Source organism: Musca autumnalis, unplaced genomic scaffold, assembly GCF_047663935.1.
Source record: "Musca autumnalis isolate F117 unplaced genomic scaffold, ASM4766393v1 scaffold_2, whole genome shotgun sequence".
NCBI classification, from domain to species: Eukaryota; Metazoa; Arthropoda; class Insecta; order Diptera; family Muscidae; genus Musca; species Musca autumnalis.
The window spans coordinates 257,911,175-257,920,885 of NW_027411755.1; positions in this window are offsets into that span (position 1 = coordinate 257,911,175).

Genomic DNA, 9,711 nt, shown 5'->3' on the forward strand with positions numbered 1-9,711 from the left:
TACGTTTGCCGAACATTGGTCATCTAACTCGAGCGACTCAAATTTTTCCACAGAATTTTGTAACAATAAAGACCAGTTGCTACTTTCCGCAATCACTCCAACAAATCCTTCTCCTAAAGCAAAGTGTCTAGACGACAATCTAACACTTCAAGAATTATACTACAGCCTAAAAACTTCTAAAGGCAAAACCCCTGGTTTGGATAAAATATCTTATCCCATGATTAAGAACACTCCTCATTCCTTTCACATTCGCCTCTTGGATCACTACAATCATATATACTCCTCCGGAGTAATTCCACAATTCTTCAAATCTGCTTCTGTGTTACCCATTCCTAAACCGAATAAACCAAAAAACCAAATCGATTCATACAGACCTATATCTTTATTGCCATGTTTGGCCAAAATTTTAGAAAAAATTATATCGAAACGGTTGTTGTGGTTCATTAAGAAACAAAATCTTATATCTAACAATCAAGTTGGATTTCAACCTGGTCTTAGCACAGTTGATGCCCTGTTATTTATAGACCATATTATACGTAAAAATCAATCAACAAGAAGACATACCTCTATTCTTTCAATTGATTTTATAAAGGTGCCGAGCGACTGAAGATTTTTAGTTATCGTTCCTGGCCTAATTAGGGCATTTGAGGTATACGTGGTCAAAAAATATCTCCACATAAAATTCTGGACAGGAAAGAAAAACTAATTAATGCATTTTAGTTAAGAACCCGACCGAATTTAACGCCTTTCTTACATGTTTCTTTTTGATTTTTAGTTGGTGGAGTAAAAATAGAAAATCTCCAATCCCAATGCCTAGTACATCGATGTGTAACCGGATGTGTACCAAAGTGATTTAATATTTTTTAAGTGGTCACGTTGGACATGTGGACACAAACTGTGAACTAAATCACATTTGTCTTCTTGCTCGCCATATCGCCATATGAAATGAAGCAACACACATAGTGACACATTGTTTTGTGATACGAAAGATAAGGAATAACAAGTAAAAAGTCGTTAACTTCGGCCGGTCCGAACTTTTTATACCCTCCACCATAAACTATTCTTAACAAAAATAGACAAGTAAAAAAGTATCAGTCGGCAGACAGACATACGGACGCACATGGCTAAATCAACTCCAAATTGTCTGAAACACGTTTCGTCCAAACATACTTGGGGCCTAAAATCATTATTTCGATGAGGCAAATTTTGCCCGTATAAAAGTGTATATCACCAATATTTTTGAAAATTTAACATGGCTGAAGCCAAGGTTTACCCTTTTAGAAAACGCGGCTCGTGATTGTATGTTATACAAATTAAATACTTTTGAATAAAATGAAATGTTTTTGGACGTGGCAAAAAATATTGGCCTTAAAAGATAATTTGTGTGGAAGCTTTGGCTACATTTATGTTAAAAAATTAGAGAAAATGGGTTGAAGCCACCATGTCTTTTTTTGTTATCTCTCGATTTGTGAGTAAACCACACTTCTCTCGAGTTTCCTGTCAAAGTAAAAGCAGAAGCAAACTAAATAAGGATCATCTCACTAATGTATTACTATTCAAAATTTCTTCTGCTTCTACCATTAAATGATGCTGACATTTTGAAGCCAGATTTACAGTGTTTTTTGAAATTTTCTTCTACTTTCATTCCGCAAACAGGTTTTTATAAAAACCATATATAGGATTGTAGTACTTGCGATTCTGAATTATTTGATACGAATATTGTGAATGTAGTCTGCACAGCTTCATAGAAAACTGCTTCCAAATGCGAAAATTTTGTGCGAACATTTTTCTAAAAATCATATTTTTCGGGCCTAATTTTAACAATTATCATTCGATTTCTGCGTTCTTGATTGCACGTTTTAGTTATTTACGTTCCTGATCCAACAAATCATTCCCCGTGAAAATCCATCTACTAAAACGCGAGTTACAAGAAATTCCAAAGTAGAAAAATCATCTAAAATTGTTTTTGGAAATATCGCGTATTTTATCGCTACTTCTGCGGTTCGTTTCCACTGCAATGAAAGAACTAGTACAGCATCTTCGTTTTAGCGGAAACAGAGATTTGAAAACTTCACTTATAATGGAGCTACATTAATTTTATCCCAAAAAATAGTGTGTGATGCTACATCCGCGGTTCTTGATTGATCGCCTTGAAATAGATATATATCGATATAGATTTTCATGGTGAACACTGAAATCGGATGCGGACAAAAATTGTATGCACTTTGCGCAAGTTAGTGATATTTTATAGGTTTTTTAATGCTAGGATGCAGCCGATGCTACATCTTAGCCTCCAATGCAAATTTCGAAAAATATATATAAATTAAAAGATATAGTCTTGCTGTACATGAAAATCACATGCGGACAAAATGATTTTGATAATTACTCGATTTATACCTATTTTAAAATGCGTATAAATTAAAATGTGTTATTTCACTTCTATTTCCATTTCAGAAGCTTTGAGATATATCCTCCTCAACCCAATTACCTTCCCTAAGGGGAAAGCTTTAATATGAATGTCAATAAAGAAAAATCCGTCTATTTTATGGGAGATTTAAGCAAAATGAAGGAAGTATTCCTATAGATTTTTACAATATTTTCTACTGCAAAAAATTCTTTTTTGACCAAAATATGTGCTTATTTTGGCTGTAACATCGAAACTATAACACCAATCTGTACGATTGTAGTCTCATTTGATTCGCCGTGGAGTTTTGATCCACAACAAATTTTTATGTAATTTTATGACCACTAATTGGGCCTTAATTTTGAAAAAAGTTGACTTATATTCAATAATTTATCAATTTTATGTATATTCCGCAAATTCTGTGTAACATTTTGCAGGTATTATGCAATCTACTCGCTGAAGTCACTTCGATAGAACTTTTTTGTAACAATTGTGCTCATTTAAATAATTAGCTTTAAAAACGCTAATTATTTAAATGAGCACAATTGTTACAAAAAAGTTCTATCGAAGTGACTTCAGCGAGTAGATTGCATAATACCTGCAAAATGTTACACAGAATTTGCGGAATATACATAAAATTGATAAATTATACATAAAATTCTTAAAAAGCGAAATAAAAGCGCCATAACTTTTGTCCGCAACAACCAAAAATTGGCTCGCGACCAGATTCGTACTGGGAATTTTTTTCTTAACCTACAAACCAAAAATCGTTGATGTAGCGCGAAAAAAATTATCCTTTTTTCTGAAATGGAATATGAAATAATTGACAATATTCGTGATATACCCTCGTTAGCATAAATGCTGAGGGTAAAAAAATTATTCCTTTTCTTTCAATTTTAGGAGCAAAACTTCTTCGACCACGGATCACCCAAATGCCTAAATAATATAATCTTAAAAATGGGTGTCACCGTGGTGCAATGGTATCCACACCCGCCATGCACGCTAAAGGTCGTGGGTTCGACTCTCCGGCCAGGTTACATCAAAACTTTCCAACGGGAACAATATTACCCCTCAGTAATGTTGGCGACATTTCCTGAGTATTTCAGCAATTGTACAACTTCTCTACAAGTGGTGTCTTAAGACACGCCGTTTGGACTCGGCGAAAAATATTAGGTTCCATATCATTGAGCTAATATGTCCCTTCTGGGATATTTGTGGAGCAATTACATAATTGTATGTATAAAAAATGTATTCAACCAGGTGGTACCTTTATATCGGTGTGAATCTTTTTTGACAATTTTTGGTGCAAAAGTTTTGTAACTGCAATTAATCTCAAATGTCAAATTACACGCTTTTCTGTCAAACAATGTTCCTATGACCCTTAAAATACCGAAAATCGGCAGGTACCACTGAGAACCATTTTCAGCTAAAATCCTCAAAATACCGAAAATCGGGAAAAAGTTTCGTGACCACAGAAAACTTAAAATGTCAAATAACAGCTTGTTCGGTTAAACATTTTAGCTAAAACTCTTAACATACCGAAGATCGGAAGCTACAGTTTTATGGGGTCTATACCAAAACATGGACGTATATAAACAGTTTTTTGTGGAAAACTTTCGTGTCCACTAACAACCTCAAATGCCAAATTACAGCAAGTTTGGTAAAAATTGTAAGTAAAATCTTAAAAATACCGAAAATCGCGTGGCACCATTATATAAGGGCTTTATCAAACCATGGGCCTATGTTAATGATTTTTTGTGGAGAAGTTTCGTGGCTACAGGGAAATGTCAAATTACAGCTATTTCGGTTAAAATTTTTAGCCAAAAAACTCAAAATACAGTAAATCGTGAGTTACCATTATATGGAGGCTATACCAAACCATGTATATATGATGACAATTTTTGTGGAAGAAGTGGTGGAACCACTGAGAACCTCAAATATCAAATTACAGCTAGCTTAAACATTGTAGCTAAAACCCTCAACATGACGAAAATCGGGAGGTGCCGTTATATAGAGGCTATACCAAACCATGGACATATGATGATTTTTTCTGAAGAAGTTGTGGAACCACTAAGAATCTCAAATGTCAAATTACAGCTAGATCGGTTAGAAATTGTAGCTACAATCCAAAATACCGAAAATAGGGAGGTACCGTCATACGAGGGACACCAGGCCTAGGCAACACGCAGTGTCGCAAGGCGTCATTGTACATTTTTTGTAAAGCTAGACAGTTTTTAGCTTAAGCGTACTCTGGACAATTTGACATACGGCCATGTGTTGGGCTGTTTACAGTGGTTTGAAAAAAAAACACTTTGCAAATTTACTTGTGAACACTTTCCTCCGATATTTTCTCACAATTTTTCGACGTGGATAATCACGGCAAGAGTGCATCGATCAAATTCAATGTTTGTATGTCGATAATGGACCATCCTATAGCTCTATAAAAAACTGGTTTAGTGAATTCAATCGTGGCCGACACTCTCTATAAAACGAAGATCGTAAGTATCGGTCAAAAACGGCCGTTGTGTCAGATCCAGCAAAATTGGACAATCACTCAAAAAAGGCGCTTGTCGATTGGCGCAAAGAAATTGTGAATAAATACGATCGCGGTGCTTCAAACGACGTTTATAAGATCGTCACAAATCGTTCTGCATCATGACAATGCGAGCTCTCACACATCGATTCATACCAGCGCCTGTTTGACCGGACAAAACGTGGAATTGATGGGTCATGCGCCATACAGCCCTTACTGGGGATCCAATGACTTCATTTGATTCCAGAACATCAAGAAAAAAAGACGTGATCAACGATTTTCGTCGCCAGAAGTTGCTGCAAAAGCGTTAAAAAACCATGTATTGGAGGTGTCTCAATCAAGCCACTGTAAACAACCCAACGCATGGTCGTATGTCAAACTGCCCTGAGTACGTGTAGGCCAAAAACTGTCACACTTTCCAAAAAAATTTAAATGGCGTTTGGCTAAACTATGTATTGACTATGCCGCAAACTTTTCTAGTGTCCCTCGTATGGAGGCTATACCAAAACATGGACCTATGCCCATAATTTTTGGAATATAAGGTTTGTGATCACTTAGAACCCTAAATGTCGAATTATAGCTAATTCGGTTTGTAAATGTGACTAAAAACTGCAAAATACATGAATTCGGGCGGTAACGTTATGTGGGCAAAACGTGAACCGATATAGCCCATCATCGAATTTGACCTGACAGCAAACAAAATACGCATCTTCCCACAGATCGACTCAGAATTTTACCCTGATCAAGAACATATTGTAATGCTCTACAAACGGAAAAGCAAACATAATATATCCTCCATACTATACCCCTAAGTTGTCAACATTCTCCGGTTTTATTTTCTGGTAAACAACGACGGTTGAAAAACCTCAAATTTAAAGAAACAATTTTTTCTCAGAACTTTGTCTTGAAATATTCTTAAAATGTTTAAACATCTTCCATTTAAAATATCTTCGAACCTCTGCTTACCATCTTCACCAACGTCCACAGTCATAGTCTTGGTCATTAGTATTGCCAAAGAAACCAGTCTGTATTACGTTGATTTGTTTGTGACAATATTTTTGTAATTCAATTAATTGCATTACGTGCCATGAAAGTAATTAAAACGATGACTCTGTTGGTGTGCTACCAAATCATGTTGTTGATGATGATGATGTTGCACTTTAGTCCTAAGTTTAGCAACAACAACTACATTCATTAAACAACTACTACTTCATGATGATAATGATCCTAATTGTCAGGCGACGAAGGCTTTGTCACAACATGGCTTGTCCTGGGTAAGTCATCATTTAATAGAATTTCTAAAGTGGATAATTGAATGGGAAATATTTGCGTCAATGATGACAAACACGCACATATGCACACACGTACGTACATATGTATATAGTAATCTAGCTATTTGGAAACAACAAATGCACAAATTATATTTCATTTGGTAATTGCATTAAAATGGTTGTGACACACTTAAATCAATAAAAATTGCAAATAGAGACACAACAATTGCTTCGAATTAAATTGTCAATATTTGTTAGAAAATAGCAGAATTAGCATCCATAATAAACTGATATAGGTATATGCAATAATTTAAATGTCATTGACTAGGGCTTAAAAACTGATAGGAGGATAACAATTTTTATTGTGTGTGAATGTAAGCTCGTTATAGTATTGGCACAATTTTCAACAAATCGTTTTGTACCAAAGAAATAATCGAATTGCGAGAGATACACATGTATGTTGATATTCTACCGAATATCACACAATCTACATTTGGGTTTCTTGATAAATATCAATGTACAAAATTGTCTTTTCCATTTCAAAAAAATCAAAAAAATTGTAACACTCCTTTAATGATTTTTGGTACATACATCGATTAAGAAAAAATCGTCATTCCAAATCTGTTTTTGTTAACAACTTTGATCGTTGCGCGCAAAAGATATGATCGCTTTAATTTTAGTAATTAGAAACAATTCTAAAAAATCGCGCTTTAATGCAGTAAGCCGCTATATCCTATTACCGTTAACTGAATTTGTACCCTTTTGGATGATGCAAAATATAAAAGTCTCAATGGATTCGCGAGAAATCAATTATGTCACAAAATTTTACTTATTTACAAACACATTTTTTGAAATAATAGCGCTTATACTTAAAAAATGTATAAAACAAGCAACAGCGTATCAGTCAACTTTGCCGACAGAGATATACCCTCAGCATGTGTGAATTGAAACACATATTTTCCAAAAATCTTATGAATTTTGGGGGGTTTCAAAAATTTTGGTATAAACAGACAAAACCATGGATTTGGATTAAAACTCAAAAGTTTTGCGGAAAAGGCATCGGTATACATTTCCAAAGGATCTTCGAATAGACCCTAAACCACCGACGTAGCCAGGGGGGGGGGGGGGGCCCGGGGCTTATAAACAACATCTAAAAAAAAACATTCTAGCGATCTTTTTTTTTTTGAAATTTAGAATAATTCAACAATAAAAGATAAAATCGTTGCTTAATCTTTGTGGTTTTAAATTTTCGTATATAGTCTCTAACAAATTTTTGTAATGAACCATATCGAACATGTTAACAATTACAAATTCTTTATTATGTTTGAAATTTGCAAAAAAAAAATAAAAACTATATCAAAAATTTTTTTATGAAATAATTTCTGTTCCACCGCACTGTCGTCCGTTCAGATTATTTGAAACTGGTCTCTTGCTACAAATTAGTAAATGTCTATTTTACAAAAAAGGATTTTTCTGTCGTAATTTTATGTTTTGTTCGACCTTTCGAATGTTAATAAAATCATGATTATTGAGATCTAGTTCAATGTTTACATTTTATTTTTTGCATATTATTTCTAATATTTCGAAATTACATTGAATTTCATCTTCAGGGATTTTTCTGTCGATTACGCTTTGAATTGTATTTTGGGAAGTACTTTCAATGGATGCACATTTCTAGAAATGTTCCTTTTTCCTTCTTCGGCAAAGGACTTTGTGACAACAAACGAAATAAAAAAACTGATCGGAAACAGATTCTTCTTCGTCAAAATCTCAACAAGTACCAGTCGACTTTGCTAACAGGAATATACCCTGAGCCTGTATGAACTGAAACTTTCATCTATAGACAGATCGAATAGCGGCTACACAACCAAATTCTTTAACCCAAAGCTATGTATTAGCCGATTTTCAGAATTGTGTAGCCATTTTCTGACGTATGAACTTGTCAACAAAATATGGATTTTATCATTGAGCACAAGTATTGCGGAGGAGATACCTGAAGAAATGGACCGGACCGACATAGTTCATTTTGAAAGTAGATCTTATTTTTTAAAATATATTGCGACAACCAGTCATTTCAGTTCTTCACAGTACAATAGTCAGCTTTTTCAGGAAATATGGCCTTGCCCACGAAAAACATAATACCGCTCTAAACACAAGGAATGCCTTCAGTAAAAATTTCTAAGGATCCTCGAACAGACCTTAAACTGCACTAAACAACTATTTTGAAGGTTGGTGAGGGATGTACCCAGTATGGTCCATTTTTGAGCTAAAACTAAGTTTGGACAAAATATTACTTAATCCAAAGTTTGGACCAAATTTTGCTCCGTTTAAGAAAAATCGCACATACCACTTTAGCTAAATCTTGAAATTTGGGGAAAATACCAGAAGAAGTAGACCGAAAATCACCATCTTTGAACTTTATATAAGGCTCGCAGAAATATTGCGATAAACAAAGTTTGGACCAACGCAGTATCCTGTTAGAAAGTTTTGGTGAGCACCAGCCAAGATGGCCGTAGGTATTCTTTACACCTTTCGGGCCATTTTCTCTGGAAGTATGGACTTGCCCCTGAAAAAAACTTGTAATGTAGTAATAGGTTCCGCGAGACCACTTGTTGCAAAAAAGCAAAGCGTTTCAAAAGAGGTCTTCTTATTTATTAATTTATTCATTTCATATTTTTATTTTACTTATAACTAAATTATTAGTATAAAGGAAGTGAAGCAATGACTACTGAGGTCTTATCCAGAGTGGATCGATACGGTCCATTTTCTAAGGTTATAAAAATTTGGACAAAATATCACAAAAGCCAAATTTTGGACCGAATCCGTTGTTAGAGAATTATCGCGTTCTCCAGGCAGTCACCCAGACGGACGAACATAGCTAAGTCGACTCCAAGTTTTCTGAAACAGATTTCTTCTAAACACACTTTGGCCCTAAAACCAGTATATCCATGGCACATTTTGACTAAAGCTGGGAGTATAAAAAATATAGATTGGGAAAAATTGTGTTCATGAATTTTTGCTAAAATAATGTATACATGTATAGACCTTAGATTGGCCTCCAGAATTTCATTTTAAAAGAATTCAAGACTGTTTGTCGGAGTTTTCTTAGTTCCTGATCAATTTATGAGAAGATCCACGATAGGAAACAAGAATTATTATAAGAGAAGTCCGACGATTGGACGCGAAAGGTGCTTGAATTTCATCATGAATAAACTCGCTATTGCTCAGCATTAGTTCTCTAACAAGAAAACCACTTTGGACACAAACATATATTTAGGGAATTAACTACAATTGGTTTCTTTATGATAATAACAGCGATTGGACACCTGCATAAATAAATAAAAGACAAAAAAGAAGACATGCGTCTCGGTATTTTTTCCTTTATTTATATAACTCATAAATTCTATCTGTAAAATAAAACAAGTGAGAAAAGGCTATAGTCGGTAGTGGGTCGACTATGTGATACCCTACACCACTACCTCTGTGAATAATCTTTTCACTCG